The following is an 18692-nucleotide window of genomic DNA, read 5'->3' on the forward strand; positions in this document are numbered from 1 at the left end:
TCTGGGTATGGGTGTCTCAGTGGGAGATCTGTACGCACAGGGGCTTGTTGGAGGGGGTGTTCTGGGTGCAGGGGCAATGGGACTCTGCAGGGGAAGGGGTTGTAGTTAATTGATTTCCTCCCACCCCTTTTTGCGAAGACTACCATCTTCTCTTTTTCAGTCTTTGAAAAACATTTATTCAGTATACTGAATGTGTTTCAAGTGATTTACAGCATATACAGGGTCTGTCATTCTGTATTGTTAGACACAACCAATCTGGAATTGATAGTTGTTCATTCGGCTCAATAATTGGCATGCAGCAGCCACTCAGAATTTTGGCATCTTCAACAGCCTATTCAGTTAGCCCTAACCTTCCTCAGTTAATTCTCTGCTTCATATGAGATGACTACAACTCCCCATTTTGAATAAGAAAAATGCCACAATTTTCTTAATTTTTGTCAGCAATTAATACAACAGACTCTTCAGTCCAAAAGATGCAAAAACAGAAATGCAGAAAATGTTTGAAGAGCTGTTTGCTCCTTCATCCTATTCTAGCAGGCTCAATCTATCTGATTTGTTCTCTCTACCACTCGCCTGTACTTGAACTAGAGCTGGTCAAACTGAGGCCATTCACATATGCTCTCTCCCCCATGGTGACTAGCATGAAAGCAAGGTAGAGAGGCATTACAGGCTACAGAATTTCCAGTACAGAGAGTGGATGGATGGTTCTTTGCATAGCCAGGACTGAGAGTCTCACTCCCCCACCTCCAGTGTGAGGGAGTCATACCTGTGCTTAGCTGGATGTCAGCTTCCTGATACTGCTAGCCTTCTAGCCACTCAAGCACTCTCCTCTGGGCTATGCCAGCCCGTACTTTCCCTTGCAGGTTAAAATAGATGCTCAATCCCAGAGTCCCTTTGAAGTGTTCCTCTGTGCTATCCATCCCCTGTCGGTGGCTACTCTCAGAAATACCCGGTCTGCTGTCCCTGGAGGAAAATTATACACACCAGCTTGCAATACTCAACTCAGGGCCAGCACTTTGCTTAACATCACAGCACTTAGATATATTTATAATGGAAACAAGAATAAGTTTATTATCAAAAAAATCCAACTGATAGTCAGTAAGGGTATTGGAAACAAAGGTTAGATATAAAACATTTTCTAGAGCCTAAGATTTATGAACTAAAAAACATCTTTAATATCAAAGAAAGAAAAGAAGAGTTATTGGATGTTTAAGGAATCCTATACATACAAAAGATTGCAAAGTCCTTATCAGGTTTGTAGCAGTGGTGGAATAAACTTCTATTTTGCAGAAATCTCTGGAATCACCCAAACAATAGGGGTCATCAGTCCTTGTTTAGAGCTTCCTTGTTAGTAATCCAGTCAAGAGAAATGAAACAGGGAATGAAGACTTAATGGAGATGTCAGGTGCCTTTTTATATCTTCCTCCATGTGCATGGGAGTTTACTGTCTTAAACAAAGCCTACAGCCCCTGTTTTGTGAAAAGTTGTTGGTCCAAGATGGAGTCCAGGGTCACATGAGCATATCACATGTCCTTACAGGGTTTGCTGACTCCAGGAGGGTGGCCATTGGCCCCTTGCTGTCTGAGGCATCCTCAGGAAGAGCTGTCTGGGTGCAATGAGTTTCTTCTTTGGCCCATTGTGAGATTGGAGAGTCCTTAATGGACCATCTATACATAACTGCCTAGCCTTGATTCTAAACTTATCTGGAGAGTGTCACCCAGGAGTACAATACAGTTTTAAGATATAAGCACATAGCCATTATTCATAATTTTAGATACAAACATGATACATGCTTGTAAACAAGATAATTATACTTAGTAAATCATTACCTTTCCATTGACCCCTTACATGACCCACTTTGTATAAGATTTATGGAAACTGTAACAGTGGCAACAACAGTGATATAAATGGTTACCTTTCTTATACATAAGCACAGTGCCAGACTTGGCAGATTTCATGGAAAAGGGCAGGACCACCCTTAAGCTATTTTGCCTATGAACTTACTGCTCTTTGCAACCAGGACTCTGGGGGCTACTCTAGCTGAAGTACAGTTAATATCATACTTTTTCTTTGGCATGTCTGTTTTCTGTTTCAAATTCATTCCAAGAGTTGTCAAACCTAGAATTAACTGATCTGGGGCTTGGCGCCAGTAAATTGAAGGATCAGCTAATTATACTATTTCAACATTTTTCAATTAATCTTAGTGACTTTTAAAGCCTTTCCTTTATTTAATTTTCATTAGCTGGCTGTGAATTAATATATTAAATGGCACTATTGTCAGACAATGCTATATTTTTCATTGTATGCTTACTGGAATAGGGGAGAAGTGCAAATTCTTGCTAATTTAATTTTAAATCAGGCATGCAATAGCTAAGCAAGTAGTCTCATCTGTTTCTTGGTTGCTTGAAAGCCAGCAAATAAAACTCTGCCATAAAATAAGGGAACACAGTATTATGTTTACAAGAACTAAGGCTGGACAATCATCCTGGGATCACAAACAGAAACTACCTTCCATGGGTGGATCTCCCTTTTCCACATGAAAAGCAGGGTTAGGGGAATGAGGGAGTGATGCTTCTGTTACTCAGTCTGTTTCCCCCCAGCACTATGAAGATGCTCCTCTGTGATCTTTATGTGTAAGAAGCTCCATGGGGGTTTTGCGCTGTAGGGGGAAGAGGTAGCCCTGCAGACATCGGTGCAGAATTAATGCTGCTTCAGGAATCCCAGAATCATAGAAATGTAGGGCTGCAAGGGGTCTCAAACTCATCAAGTCCAGACCCCAGTGCTGAGGCATTACCACATAAACTTAGATCATTCCTGACAGGTGTTTGTCCAGCCTGTTTTTAACAACCTCCAATGATAGGCTTCCAAGGGAGGTTGTGGTATCCCTATTCCAGAGCTTCAGTACCCTTATAGTTAGATTAGATAGTAGGAAAAACTTTCTAAGTTTCCCTTTCTGCAGATCAAGCCTGTTACTTTTTGTCCTACCTTCAGTGGACATGGAGAACAATATATCACTGTCCTCTTTATAACAGCCCTTATATTTGAAGACTGTTATCCGGTCCCCACTCAGTCTTCTTTTCTCAAGATTAAACATACCCTGTTTTTTAACCCTTTCTTCTTATGTCAGGTATTCTAAATCTTCTATCATTTTTGTTGCTCTCCTTTAGACTTTCTCCTGGGCTCTACACTTCAAAAAAGACATGCACAAATTGAATTGCCTCTCTAGCTGAGGTCTCACCAGTGCCAAGTAGAATGGGACAATTACCTCCCGTGTCTTGCGTGACGCTTCTGTTAATATATCCCAGAATATTATCCTTTTTCACAACTGCATCACATTGTCGATTCATAGTCAACTTGTGATCCACTATAATCCCCAGATCCTTTTCAGCAGCACTACCACCTAGCTAGTTATTCCCCATTTTGTAGTTGTGCATTTGATTTTTTTATATCCTTCCTAATTTCCCTTTTTTCACTTGTCTGTATCGAATTTAGTCTAATTGATTTCAGACCCATTCTCCAATTTGTCAGTGTCATTTTGAATATGTAATACTATCCTCCAAAGTGCTTGCAGCCCCTCCCAGCTTGCTGTCCTTTGCAAACTTTATAAGCACACTTTTTTACTCCATTACTTAAGTCATTGATGAAAATATTGATGAGTACTGGACCCAAGATCACCTTCTATGGGACCCCACTAGATATGTCCTCCCAGTTCGAGAGCGAACCATTTACCTAATCTTTGAGTCGTTGTACACCCACTTTCTAGTAATTCTATGTAGCCCACATTTCCCTAGTTTACTTATGAGAAAGTTGTGACAGGTTGGATCACAGAAACCCCCTTAAGGCTGCCAACTGATGTGCTGAGACTACTTCTAACCTGTTTTCTCTGCCAGCCTGGGACTTCAGTACCTTGCCTGTCTGAGCCAGACATGCTTGCCGTCTTTAAACACAGACCCAGGTCTGAACAATGTCCCACAAACTGCAGGCTTAACTGAAAATAGCTTAAGAAGTGTTCCTGTCTCCAACACCCAGATGCCCAGTTCCCAATGGAGTCTAAACCCCAAATAAATCTGTTTTACCCTGTATAAAGCATATACATCATAAGGATTAATACATACGCTGAGTTAATTAATAAGTAAAAAGTGATTTTATTAAATACAAAAAGTAGGATTTAAATGGTTCCAAGTAATAGCAGACAGAACAAAGTCAATTAGCAAGCAAAATAAAATAAAACATGCAAGTCTAAACCTAATACAGTAAGAAGCTGAATACAGATAAAACCTCACCTTCAGAAATGTTCCAATAAGCCTCTTTTACAGACTAGCCTCCTTCTAGTCTGTAAAATCAATCACTCACATCCCCGTGGTTACTGTTCTTTGTTCCAGTTTCTTTCAGGTAGCTTCTCCACCCCCAAAGGATATCTCTTGAGCCAGCTGAAGACAAAATGGAGGGGTCTCCCAGGGGCTTAAATAGACTTTTTCTTGTGGGTGGACACCCCTCCCTCCCCCTGTGTAGAATCCCTGCTACAAGATGGAGTTTTGGAGTCACATGGGCAAGTCACATGTCCATGCATGACTCAAAACTTACAGGTAGCAGCCATTGTTCACATGCTATCTTGAACATCCTCAGGTAGACTTCTTATTTGGATTGGAGCCTTCCAAGATCCATTGTCCATTAAGTGTTTCTTGATCGGGCACTTAACTTGCAAATTCCTTTCTAACGAAGCTGCCCAAATGCCTTACTAAGGCTACTTAAAATCAAACAACTACACAGCTAATATTCATAACTTAGAATACAAAAATGATACATGCTTACAGATAGGATGAATATGTTCAGTAGATCATAATCTTTGAAGAGATATGTTGCATGGCATATGTAGCATAAAACATATTCCATTTATGTCATTTACATTCATAAACATGTTTCCATAAAGCATTATGGGGCGCAACATCACAAATGTCATGTGGGATTGTGTCAAAAGCCTTACTAAAATTTAAGATCTGTCATACACTGCTTCCCCGCTCCATCCCTGTCAAAGAAGGAAATTAGGTTGGTTTGACATGTTTTTGTTCTGGACAAATCCATGTTGGGTGTTCCTTTACCCTATTAACCTTTAGATGCTCACAAATTGATTGATTAATAACTTGTTCCAGATATTGAAGTTGGGCTGACTGGTCTATAATTCCCTGGGTCGTCTTTGTTACCCTTTTTAAAGATAGGTACTATGTTTGCTCTTCTCAAGTCGTCTTTGGAGGATAGATCTATCAATGGCTATTAGCGAGGATGGGCAGGGATGCAAAACCATGTTCTGAAGTATCCCTAGCCTCTGTTTGCCAGAAGCTGGGAGTGAGTGACAGAGGATGGATCAATTGATTACACATTCTGTTCATTCCCTCTGAAGCATTTAGCACTGGCCACTGTCAGAAGACAGGATACTGGGTTGGATGGACCATTGGTATGACCCAGTATGGCCTTTCTTACATTCTGGGACCTCACCCGTCCTGCAGAAGTTCTCAGAGATAATTGCTAATGGTTCCAAGATTGCTTTAGCTCGTTCCTTAAGTACATTATGATTTTCATCAAGCCCTGCCAACTTGAATATATTTAACTTACCTAAATATTCTTTAACCTGTTCTTTCCCCATTTTGGCTTGTGTTCCCTCCTTTTTGTTAATTGTGTTGAGTGTCTGGTTACCATTAATCTTTATATTGATGACTAAAGCAAATAAGCATTAACACCTCAGCTTTCTTGATGTCATCACTTATTAGCTCTCCTTCCCCACTAAGTAGAGGACCTACACTTTCCTTCATTTCTCTCTTGCTCCTAATGTATTTATAGAACTTTGTCCAATTGCCTTTTATGTCCCTCTGTGTATGTAACTCATTTTGTGCCTCAGCCTTTCTGATTTTGTTCCTACATGCTTGTGCTATTCTTTTGTACTACTCTTTATCAATTTGCCCATATTTTCACTTTCTGCAGGATTCCTTTTTGATTTTTCAAATCATTGAAGAGCTACTGATGGAGCTATATTGGACTCTTTTATTATTCTTTCTATCTTTCCTTTCCATTGGACTAGTTTGCCGTTGTATGTTTAATATATTCTTTTTGAGAAACTGCCAGATCTCCTGAACTTCTTTATCCCTTAGATTTTTTCTTTCCTTACCTGCTAGTTTTCTGTTTGTTTAAAGTTTGCCTTTTTAAAGTCCGTTTTACTTATTCTGATGCTCTCACTCCTTCCTTTCTGTAAAATTATGAAATCTATTTCATGACCACTTTCACCCAAATTGCCTTGTACCTTCAGATTAGCAACTGATTCCTCCCTGTTAGTCAGAGTCAAGTCTAAAATGACTGTCCCCTTCCTGGTTACTGCCTTTACTTTCTCTAACAGAAAGTTGTCCCTGGTACATTCCAAGAACTTATTGGAAGCCCTGTGTTTTGCCGTATTATTTTGCAATAGATATTTGGGTAGTTATAGCCCTCATTGCTACCAGGTCTTGTGTTTTAGATATTTATTTGTTCTAGAAATGCCTCATCCACCACCTCTTCCTGATTTGGTGGTGGATGTAGATAATACCAGGAAGTTACCCCTTTCTTTTTCTCCTTTTTTTTTTTTTTTTTTTTTTAATCTTCACCCAAAGGCTTGCAGCTGGTCTGCCTCTCACCTCCTTCTGGACCTCAGAACAAGTGAATATATTCTTGATGTATAATGCCACACCTAATCCCGTTTTTCCTGAGTGCCTTTTTTGAACAAGCTATACCTCTTTATACTAATATTCCAGTCATGAGATTTATACCAACGAATCTTTGTGATGACAGTTAAATCATAATTTAGCTTATGGAATTTACTTCCGGTTCTAACAGAGTGGCAAAGAGTCCTGTGGCACCTTCTAGAATAACAGACGTATTGGAGCATAAGCTTTCGTGGGTGAATACCCACTTTGTCGGATGCATGTCGAAGTTCTAACAGAGTTACCACTTCTGCTTGTGAGCATCTGCGGGGCAATCCAGACAATGGCTACATGGATCCTTCTGGTACCATGCTGTTTGTGGGAAGAAGGGCAATGGAGGCAGAAGCTTCTCTGTATACAGAGATCTGGATGTGTGATTGTGACCAAATGCACTGCTGTATTTACACTGTACACACTCTGTAATAATCTTTGTGCAAAATATGCCTTGAGGTATCATTTAAAAACTAATAACTCACTGATCATCAATATACTTCTGCAATGTGTGTATTAAAATTTTGAACATAAACACATTTCAGTCATAATTTCAGTTTACCAGGCAAGTTTAGGGGTGGGGATTAAACCTGTTTCCTCAAAGACAAAGGACAAGGTGATGCCTCTAACCAGGTGTCGTCAGAATTGATTGGCAATTTTGTGAAGTGGCCACTGTTTGGCAGTGGAGGGGGGCAGAAACAGGTTGATCTGCATGTTAACAAACAACATGGGACGTCTTCTACCATGAGACTTCATGTCTCCATCGTCATAGTGGGAAGGAATTTTTTTATCTAGGGGTAGCCCTCAGGAAAATGCATTTCAAGGGTCACTGTACTAAAAAGTGAGGGGCAAAACACCCCAGGGATTCTCCTCCCCCACCCGTATCTCTCTCTCTCACTGAAGACAACACAAAGGAAACAGCCTTTGGACTTTGAGAGGGATTTTGAGCTGAGAATTTGGTCAGCCCTGTTCGGTTGCTGGGAACATGTGGTAAGGATTTTACCTTGAACCAAGTCTAGTTAGTGAAGTTTTAGTTACTAGAAAGCATTTTATCTTATAACCATTTCTGACTTTAATACCTTGTACTTGTACTCACTTAAAATCACTCTCCTTTCTAAAGTTAAACAAACTTGTTTTGTTTTATCAAAACTAATCCAGTGTTTAAACTGAAGTGTTTGGGTAACTCCAGTTGAGGGGGCAAACTGTTGGATATTGATGCCTCACAGGACAATGGACCTGTACTATTTGAACTTTCCAGGAGGGAGTTGGACAGTGCAGAACACACACACACATTTTGGGGAAAATTCGAGACTGGGAAAATGTTGGGGTCACACTGCAAGTAGTAACCAAGGCTGCTGGAAGCCAGAGTGTGGCTGGTGTGTCCCTGACAGGCTGCTGGGGTCAGAGTTGCTGGACCAGGGCTATGGCTATAAACAGACACTGAGGGTATTACTTACTGTAGCCTGTAAGGCTCCCCTGCTTGCTTGCCTATATATATATCTTTTCTTATAGGTTTCTTATTTTCTAATGGGTTTGATTATTTTAGTATAATAGGTTTATATTAAAGTAGTTTGGCTGTAACGCAAGGGACCTACAGGCCACATCCTGTATGTTGAGCGAAGGCATACATATGTCTGGGACCGTTCACCTAAATAGATAGTGATGAGTAAAGGCATAAGGTCCATATATGACTGTGACCTTTAGCTTAGATACATAAAGGATGCATTGAAGCAGGTTGACGTTGGGGTCTTTCCTAATTTCATATCCTCTGTAAACAGGTACACCACAAGGAAAGAAACCAAAATAACCAGGAGGACAAAAATAACAAATGTGAGAATGATCTAATGTCATTAATATGTATGTATATGTCATTAATACATACTGCATAAGCTGGTATGTTTGTAAGTTTACCCCAATAATTTGGTGGGTGAGGAAACTAAGTTTGGACATAGGAGGAGGGCTAAAGCACCCATGCACTATAAGAGGGATGACCCACCATGCCAAGGAAGCTTCTAAGTTTCTGGGATTCCGAGGTGTTTCTGAGCTTCAGAACTTGTTTTCTAAGTTTCTAAGCTCCAGGCTTCTTCATTTTTAGTTTTACTAGTCTATTAATCTGTTCTTTAATTTTAAGTCTTTTAGTTAAGTAAAACTCTAAGTTAGCTTCAATAGCTCTAGCTTTTTCTAAGCCAGGGTGGGCAAACATTTTGGCCCAAGGGCCACATCCGGGACTAGAAATTGTATGATGGGCCATGAATGCTCAAAAATTGGGGTTGGGGTGTGGGACGGGGTGCGGGCGTGGGCTCTATGAGCAGTTCAGGGTGGGGGAGGGGGCTCCAGGTTGGGGAGGGGGAGGGCTCTGGAGTGGGGCTGGCGAGGAGTTTGGGGTGTAGGAGGGTGCTCTGGGCTGGGATCGAGGGGTTTGGAGGGCAGGAGGGGGATCAGGGATGGGGCAGAGGGTTGGGGTGCAGGGAGAGGCTCAGGGTTGCAGGCTTTGGGTGGCGCTTACCTCAAGTGGCTCCTGGAAGAAGCAGCCATGTCCCCTCTCTGGCTCCTATGCACAGCCATGGCCAGGCGGCTCTGCGCACTGCCCCATCCGCAGGTGCCGCCCCTGCAGCTCCCATTGGCCGCAGTGCAGAGCGGAGCCCCCTGACTACCACTATGTGTAGGAGCTGGAGCTGGGCCATGCCACTGCTTCTGGGAGCCATGTGGAGCAGACCCCGACCCCGCTACCTGGTTGGAGCGGGGCAAGCCCCAGACCCCACTCCTCAGCGGGAGCTCAAGGGCCGGATTAAAACAGCTGGTGGGCTGGATCTGGTACACGGGCTGTAGTTTGCCCATCCCTGTTCTAAGCTCTGCATCTCCCACTCAAAAATTGAGGAACCTGGACCTGAACTCTTTTGGCATGCCAGAGGTGAGGCTGGTCCTTTGTCTCTTACCACAGGGTTATCAAGGTAGGGTGTGAGTATATTAATCAAAAGCTTTATAATATATAATACCATATGTACTTTAGAATAATAGTATTGCATTTGTAACTCTGATTATTTTACCATTTGATTACTATTTGACTATCATTCCATTTATCTAAATAAGTCTTTAAGGCTATATTTGACTCAGTAAAAAGAAAAGGAGTACTTGTGGCACCTTAGACTAACAAATTAAGTACTCCTTTTCTTTTTGTGAATACAGACTAACACTAACCTGTCATTTGACTCAGTGCGAGTGTCCTGTCATATCCCCGAGGGTCCTTTGCAAAACTCTGTGTAGATGATTCTTGGCAAAAAGCTTCTTATCTTCTGATTCAGATTAATTGGTGAGTTTATAACCCATACTATCCAAATTAATAATATTAACCTCCTAAAATTAGGCAACACTACATGCTGCCAGGCTGATTGTGAGCAACCCAAGTTGGGATCTACAACAGCAAAGCATTATGAGGCACCTGAGCTTGTAGTGCAAGCAGTGACACAACCCATCACTGGTCTGGGCGGTACCCCTGAATGTGACAGTGGTATTGTCCCATCTAGAGTTAGCTGTGAAACTTGGAGCTAACGAGTTAATCGGAAATTTTTGATTTTCTCAGAAGCTGGCTTACCAGGCTGTAGGAGTTGGGGAGCCAGCTAGCCCTGGATTCTGGAAGCCCTGATTTCAAGGCAGTCCACATGGAATGGACTTCCAGGGTCCGCTGCTGCAACATAGTCCCGCAAACCATGGAAGCCATCCCAGGGTTTCCAGGTTCCCAGCTTTGTGGCAAGGAGCCTGGAAACCCCAAGAGCCCTGATCCCAGGACAGTCTGCATGATGGGGCTGTTTCAGAGCCTCAGATCCTGGAAGCCCTGGCTCCCCAGCAGCCTGTCAGGTGAGCTGGCAAGTAACTAGCCATGGTTTCAACCTGTCAGCCCAGGATATCAAAAAGGTTGTCTAAAGTTCTGGAATGAAGACCATGGTTGGCAACTCTTGTCCTCTGGTGCAATGAAACTCTCAAAAAAGAGTAAAGCTCATCTGTGGAGCGTGTGGGGTGATGCCACACTGTGGAATGAAGTCCCCCAGGAAAGGACCATCACAAATCTCACCTCCTTCTGTTCCAAGTAGAATGCACGTTTCTTCTACCTTGCTATATATTTATATTTGAGAGGGCAACAGATGCATTTAAAAAAAAAACTCTACTAAAACACTTCGCTGCATCTACTTCTCCCTCTGGAGATAGGATGAGAGAAGAAAAAAATGACAAGTGTGTCATCACACTGCTTAATGCACTATTGGATATGCACACAGATATTACAGTGATGAGCATGATGTAAAATAGAACCCGACATGTTTCCATAAAACATTGCAGGTTCAATGAATCAACGTTTTCTGACAAAACTGTGTTTTGTTGGAGCATTCTAGATCAGCTCTACACCCAGCATGTGCACTGTTGTCCATGAGAAATCTGCATAACCTCAGATTTTTTTTACTTTGAGGGGAACACCTACACGGAAACCAAAGGAGAGCCTTGCAAAGTGTTTCTGCTCCACAATTCCTCCTGTTGGTTTTTCCACAGGGAGAAGTAATCTGCACCGTAGATTTATTTTTCTTTCTCAGTGTCAGTTTAGGCTCCAAATTTAAGCTGCCTTTTAAAATGATTATTTGGTGGGGCATTGTCTACTAAAAATCTATGGTTGCTTAGTGGTGGGGAGAAAACAGCCATAAACAATGTTTGTGCACCCTCTTCATCTTTGCAGTAAGTCAGAAGAAATGTGTACAGCACACTTGATTTACTGAGCGTGCTTATGTTCAAAGAACAAAACTAAGTACCTACAATGCTTTTTGCAGTACCAAAAACACAACAAAATGCAATGGCAAATCTGCAGGAAAAAACTGTAGTAATAAAAAAATACTTTTATACTCTTTTTCATCTAGTGTCCCTAGTAATCCTTTCTGGGATGAAAGTTGACAGCTGTAGTAAGTACATGGCAGTTCAAGTTCAAACGTGAAGAATGCCATATCCCATGGAATCTTTAGGGGGAATTTTTTGGAACCAGAATATTATCCAATTGACCTTTTTACATGATGCAGGTATAATGCTCATACTGTCATGAGAAGTGTCATTGTACTGTTCACAAAAATCACAAGCTGTTAGGTGTTCAATTATATAACATCTGAAAATTGTGCCTTCTGTAGCACACTGCTTCATAACCTGTGCTTGGGTATTTGTTCAGTACAAACTCAGGCTCAAGTGCCACCAGTTGATCCAACAGGGATTTTTTTTGTAACATTTGGGTTTTCCTAGATGCTGTCTCATCTAGTGCAGAGCAGCCAAACCCTTTTTATTTGAGAACACAAGCCAAAGAGGTATGGCTGCAAGTCAGAGTACTGCAAGATATTTCAAGAAAGTACAGCTGGTCCTTCTAAATCTTAAAAGACACAGCTGCTCTTTCCTGCAGCTAAATTGCTGTTGTAATATAAAATGTTTAAACTTTTTACTGTGCTATAGTTGCAAACCAGTGGGACTACAGCTAGCCCAGGATCATGCTTTTTCTATTCTTAATTCCTTTAGTTAAGGATAAAGCAATATTTGTTTTCCTTAACACCTGGTTAAGAATGTTGTCACAGGTATAGGTGAATGGTACCTCTGCCACTTCCTAATCTCTTTGAATGCTTCTCTCGGGTCTTGAGGCTTGGGCCATACCTGTTTCTCAGGATGGAATTGTGTGGTTTTCCTACTCCAACAGGATACTAGATTGCAGTCCCTTGTGTATCACTGTGGTCACCTCTGTAGCTACGGTTTAGGCTCAGCACCTACACTTCCATTTCCTCTGGGGCTATAACATTAAGAAAGCTGTTCAGTTCCTAAATACTAAAGCACAGTATGATTTATTTTGAAAAAAAGCATGTCAGATAAAACATACCTTAAAAACAATTAATGAGCCTAAACACAATGCTGGCTTTCCCTTATCATTCCCTACCTCTGGGATTGCCCAGTTCCTTTAGACTTCCTCACAGAGCCTGTCTCTGTGTCAGCCTGTCCCCCTAGACTGCTTCTGACAAGTGCCCCCAACTTTTAAAGGAATCAAAACACTTTTTAATTTACTACTGGGGGAATTCTGCACAACTGCACATGCATAGAATTTTTTTCTCTGCAGAGTATATATTCTAACAGAGGTGGTGCAGTTATGCCTTTTGCCCACCAGAACAGAGAGCAGCCACTTCTGGATGGGGGCAGCCCCAGCTGTGGCTAGGGAGAGAAGAGGCTGCATTACTCACAGTGCCCTGCCCCAGGGCCCGGTCAGGAGGCATGGCATATGGGGGTGGAGGGGATGAACCGTATGGGGCTACTGGGTGGGGGGATCACAGACTGGGGTTCAGAAGGGCTAGTGGGGAGAACAGACTGGGGCAGGGGCTGAGTGGGAGTGCAGGGACACATGGGGATGGGGGGGAGGAGCAGTGGTTGAGTTGGGGTACAGGGACACATGGGGGAGAAGGGAGTGCCGTGCCACATGGGGAAGGCGGTGGCTGAGTGGGAGTGCTGGACCACATGGAGATGGGAAGATGCAGGAACACATGGGGACAGGGGCAGATGTGATTGACTGAATGAGAGAGGCTGGGAGTCAGTCAGATTCTGAATGGGGGAGGCTCCCTAACAATTCATCTCCCCAAAACCCAAACAGTGCCATACTTTTCCCATCCATACCCAACAACCCTCCAAGTTTGCACTGGGGCTCCTTTCCAGCAATTACTTCCCTCTCCCTCAGCTCCTCCACTACCCCTAACTCCCCCAAGCCTTTGCACTGCTTCTAAGGGCTGTGGGAAATATATTTCTGTACTGTAGTTTAAATGAATTATTACTCAAAGTTCTTTATTAATATGGCTAGCAAGGAATTTATTTGTCCAAAAACATTTCCTGAATCTCTTGGTGTCTGTATTGTTGCAGACATATTTGCTGACAAGTATTTTGAAATAAATTACCAGAATAATTGAAATTGGTGTGATTATATTGTGGTGTTTTTTGATAAAATATGCAGAATTTTCAAATATTGTGTACAGAATTCCCCCAGGAGTATAAATTGTAGCTCTCTGATGGGGGCAGGCACCAGTATTGCAAAACAAGGTTTATGGCATGTTGGAGACAAGCTACACGATCTTTGAAGCTAACAGCTGGGCCCCACTGTATGCTCCTAGATCAGGGGTGGGCAAACTTTTTGGCCAAAGGGCCACATTGGGGTTGCGAAACTGTATGGAGGGCCGGCTCCCCAAACAGCCTGGCCCTTGCCCCCTATCCAACCCCCCCTGCTCCTTGTCCCCTTACTGCCTCCTCCTGGGACCCCCCTGTTCCCTGAGTGCTCCACCCCCTATCCACAGCCCTGTCACCTGACAGCCCCCCCCCCCGGGACTCCCACGCATTTCCAACCCCCTGCTACCCATCCCCTGACTGCCCCCCCAAACCTCCACCCCATCCAACCATTCCCTGTTTCCTGTCCCCTGACTTTCCCCCGGGACCCTCTGCCCCTTATCTAACCCCCCGACTCCCTGCCACGTTACCATGCTGCTCAGAGCAGCAGGAGCTGGCAGCCCCGCTAGAGCCAGCCACGCCACCTGTGCTGCCCGGTAGGAGCAGCGGGCCAGAGCGCTGGGCGTGGTGTGGTGGTGGTGCTGCGGGGAAGGGAGCAGCGAGGGAGGGGCTGGGGGTAGTCTCCCTGGCCAGGAGCTCAGGGGCTGGGCAGGACGGTCCCACGGGCCGTAGTTTGCCCACCTCTGTCCTAGATGTTCTCATTGTGTTGCTTCCGTGTATGTTCTTCCCATGGCCCTCACTGAATTTAAGCATTATGTGTCTAATAAATATCCCTCTAGCCCAATATGAGTAATACTCTCTCAATGAGATTATATATCCTTATGTATCTGCTCCTACCACATTAATACGTTGTTACAGGTAACTATTGCTAACTCTTGAAATTTATTTGTGTAACTTTAGCACCCTTTTGGCCAAGATGGAGTCTACTCTGCAGGCAGCTCTGGCCAAGAGAAGGTGCATGTAGGAATGCAGCAGGGACAGTCCCTTTCACCCCAGAGGCACCTGTTCCAACCCCCACAGAGCGAATGAACACAGCCACACCCGTCAATGATATAGGAAAGGGAAATATTTATTTACAGAGGGATGAAAAGAGAAAAAACAGGAGGAAATATAGGAGGAGTGGTAAAACAGGGTTGCATTCAACAAAAGGCCCCACAGGCCCAGTGGTACTGTGTAGTCTGAAAGGGTAGAAACCAAGCAATGTGTCTGCACACAGAGTTCAGGAGTCCTGAGTGAAGTTCAAGTCCAGTGGTGAGTCTTGGATGCTCCTGGTCGTCTCTGTTGGTGATGGCAACTCTCTGAAGATGGAAACTCACTATTTCATGCCTCAGTAAATGGACATTCAATGTGGATGTGTGGGTATGAGATTTAGCAAAGCATAGATCATGAAGTTTTAAAGTAACTTAATACCAGTTTGCTCTAAAGGGGTGGGAAGTGGGGTGGGAGAGCCCTTACAGGGCTGAAAGATCAGATTTTTCTCTTTAAACTCACTTGTAATAATGTATTTGAAGATTTAAAAGTTATTTTAGCATGGTTTTGTTCTGCCTTGTTTGGAGAAGCTCTTCTGTTCCAGTGAAGAGTAGTCTTATTTTCTTATGTTGCTGTCACTCTGTTTTTTCACATGGAATTTAAGAATTAGCAAACACTTATCAAAATGAAACCGAACAAAATAATCTGAACAAAATATAATTAAATAGTGAGATGCTGAAAGGCTCTGGTCTCGCTACTTGTAAATAGAGGATTCTATGAAACTACCATAACTATTTTTATGATCTTGGCAACAGGTTACCCTTTATTAAAAAAATAATTAAAAAATGTATTTTTATAATCTTAGAATCATCATTGTAGTCTTCTTTGAAGGGTGAAATTCATCTCTCTACAAAGGGCCACTTAAGTCTTTCATGAAATACGTTAACTTGAAGAAATCTTTCACAAGAAAAAATGTGTAAATAAAAAAAAAAAGAGCCCTTTAGACCTATCTCATTGCTGTCATTTATAAGTTTTGCTATTACCCAGCTGAATCCACATGGATGTTGCTTCATTTGTTCCATCGCTTCCTCTTCTTCAAAGCAGCCTGGGTAAACTGAAAAGTTCAAGGGCTCTCACTGAAAACTGGGTCTCTGGGCAACAAAATGGCAAATGAAATTCAGTGTTGATAAATATCAGAGTAATTCACATTGGAAAACATAAACCCAACTATTCATACAAAATGATGGTCTAAATTAGCTGTTACTACTCAAGAAAGAGATCATGGAGACATGACAGATAGTTCTCTGAAAACATCTCAATGTGCAGCACCAGTCAAAAAAGCTAACAATGTTAGGAGCCACTAGGAAAGGGATATATAATAAAACAGAAAATATCATCTTGCCACTATATAAATCCCTGGTATGCCCACATCTGGAATACTGCATGCAGTTCTGGTCACGCCATCTCAGAAAAGATGTATTTAAATTAGAAAAAGTGCAGAGAAGGGCAACAAAAATGATTAGGGGTATGGAACAACTTCCATATGACGGGAGATTAAAAAGATGGGGAATGTTCTTCTTGGAAAAGAGATGACTAAAGGGGTCTACGATAGAGGTCTATAAAATCGTGAATGATATGGAGAAAGTGAATAGGGAAGCGTTTACCCTTTCACATAACATAAGAACTAGGGGTCACCTGATGAAATTAAGAGGCAGCAGGTTAAAAACTAACAAGGAAGTACTTCTTCACACAATGCACACTTGTGAAACTCATTGCCAGGGAATGATGTGAAGGCCAAAAATATAACTGGGTTCAAAAAAGATATGTTCATGGAGGATAGGTCCATCAGTGACTATTAGCCAGGATGGTCAGGGACACAACCCTATGCTCTGGGCATCCCTAAATCTCTGACTGCCAGAAGCCGGGACTGGAAGATGGGATGGATCACTCGATAATTGCCCTGTTCCCCTTATTCTCTCTGAAGCATCTGGCTCTGGCCACTGTCAGCAGACCGGATACTGAGATAGCTGGACCATTGGTCTGACCCAATATGGCTGTTTTTATGTTCTTAAAATGCAGGTTTTTCTTCTCTTAAGCTTGCCTGTATCTTTTTAGAAGAATTTTCACTCCTAAAACCGAGTCTGGACTAATATAGATATAGATGACCTCTGGTAGGCTGAACTCTTAAACCCAACTTAACTGGATCAGGAAACTTCTTTGCTCCAAAGTAACTAATCTTGCTTACCTCATCAGGATGCTGTTTCTTGTAAGTGGTGTGATCTCCCCTTCTTACAGATGGGTTAACTGAGGCAGAGAGCCTCAGTTATTTGCCCATGGACTTTCTATGGATTTGCACGTCCATTTGTGAAGAAGCATTTGAGTCCCAACTCTCCAGGAAAATGGCCACCCGACCAGTCTAATATTTACACAGAGTTGATTCTTCAGTGCAACATATCTTCATTTTAGGAAATTTATTCTCCTTAATTAGTCTTATTAACAAATCAAAAAACTCTCCTGAAGCAGTTTACAGGCCAATGATCTTCTCTATCTAACTCATTTTAGCCCTTAAGCTAGCAATCTCCTTATTAATGGATACAATTGCTTTGTGCAAGGGATTAAGTCTGTTAAGTATGCTGTCATTATTTTGATTTATCTTCTTATTCTATAATATGCCAGACCTCTATTATCCCTATCCTAAGCTGGAGCCTGGTAATGACAGTGTGTAGCTAACCTGAAGTTACTGAAATCAACGTCTTTCTGTAGCATATGATTTAGTTCTGTGTCTAGTTAGAACTAAATGGCAAAACATAACTTTGAGAAAACAAAAACTACTCCCACCTCCAATCTCTTGGTTGACAAACGGAGGAAAACCTGCTGTTTACAATGTGGCTAATTAAATGCACACTTAACGTGTGTAGCATATTCTTTTACTCCTCAAATTTGCCTTTTTGAGGTGATTCATTCAGTCTTGCTTTTACATTTGTCAGAATAGTTTGGGTGGGAACACAAATTGCAAGGAGAATAGGGGAGTTAATTTCATTTCTGCAGATGGGTTTTGTTGTGTCTCTATCACATCTGGCTAAATGTTGGCTCATTCTTACACTTGCAAGAGATTTGTTTCTATTTGGCCAGTTTCTTCTTCTCATTTGAATTTGTAGCATAAGCTTGGGCTGAGGGTGAGAGAAGATCATCTGCATTTTATGCACTGTTTGTTTTTTGAATCATGTAAAGGAGGCACAAGAGCTTCAGGAAGTTAATAGCTATTTGGATCAGCGCCTGTACAACAGCTATTGCTTGTCTATGTGATATTAAAGTCCACTGCATAAGAATCCAAAGTCTGCTGTCCTATATGTGGGCACAGACGGAAGAACAAATTGGCAAACTGCCACCTAGAATTTGGTTATCTGATATATTTGGACCAGGGTGGAGTCACAAATAAAAAAGAAAGAAAATGCAGTTGGTTGCCTTACTAAAAAAAATTGGGAACAATTGGCTTCAGTAGGTCGCTTACAGTCTGCACATGAAACATCAAATACAGGGAATCCTCGGATTTACGACACAATTTGTTCCTCAGAATTGCATTGTAAGTCAAAACTGCTTTTCCCATAGGAATCAATGGTATGAAGGGGGGGATTGATTCCTGAAGCAACGCTTGATACACTATTTTCCCCACAATAACCCAGATTTTTGTACTAAATGAATTATAGATGCCTAATGTTGCAACATCAACATATTTACTGTACACTGTATTTTGTAAATAGCCTATTTAATAGGGGATCTGAGTTACTACAGAGAATTCTTTTCCAGGTATCTTGTTCACATGCTCAGGGTCTAACTGATCACCATATTTGGGGTCGGGAAGGTATTTTCCCTTGGGTCAGATTGACAGAGACCCTGGGGTGTGTGTGCCTTCCTCTGCAGCATGGGGCCTGAGTCACTTGCTGGTTTCAGATAGTGTAA

At 42.2% G+C, this 18692-nt stretch overlaps 1 protein-coding gene across 9 annotated transcripts in view; it reads left to right on the forward strand.

Moving 5' to 3' along the window:
- The window catches only part of ZFYVE28 (zinc finger FYVE-type containing 28), a 324770-nt gene that overhangs the window by 23945 nt on the left and 282133 nt on the right, over window positions 1-18692 (forward strand). The window lies entirely within an intron of this gene.

Source organism: Caretta caretta, chromosome 4 (genome assembly GCF_965140235.1).
Source record: "Caretta caretta isolate rCarCar2 chromosome 4, rCarCar1.hap1, whole genome shotgun sequence".
NCBI lineage: Eukaryota > Metazoa > Chordata > Testudines > Cheloniidae > Caretta > Caretta caretta.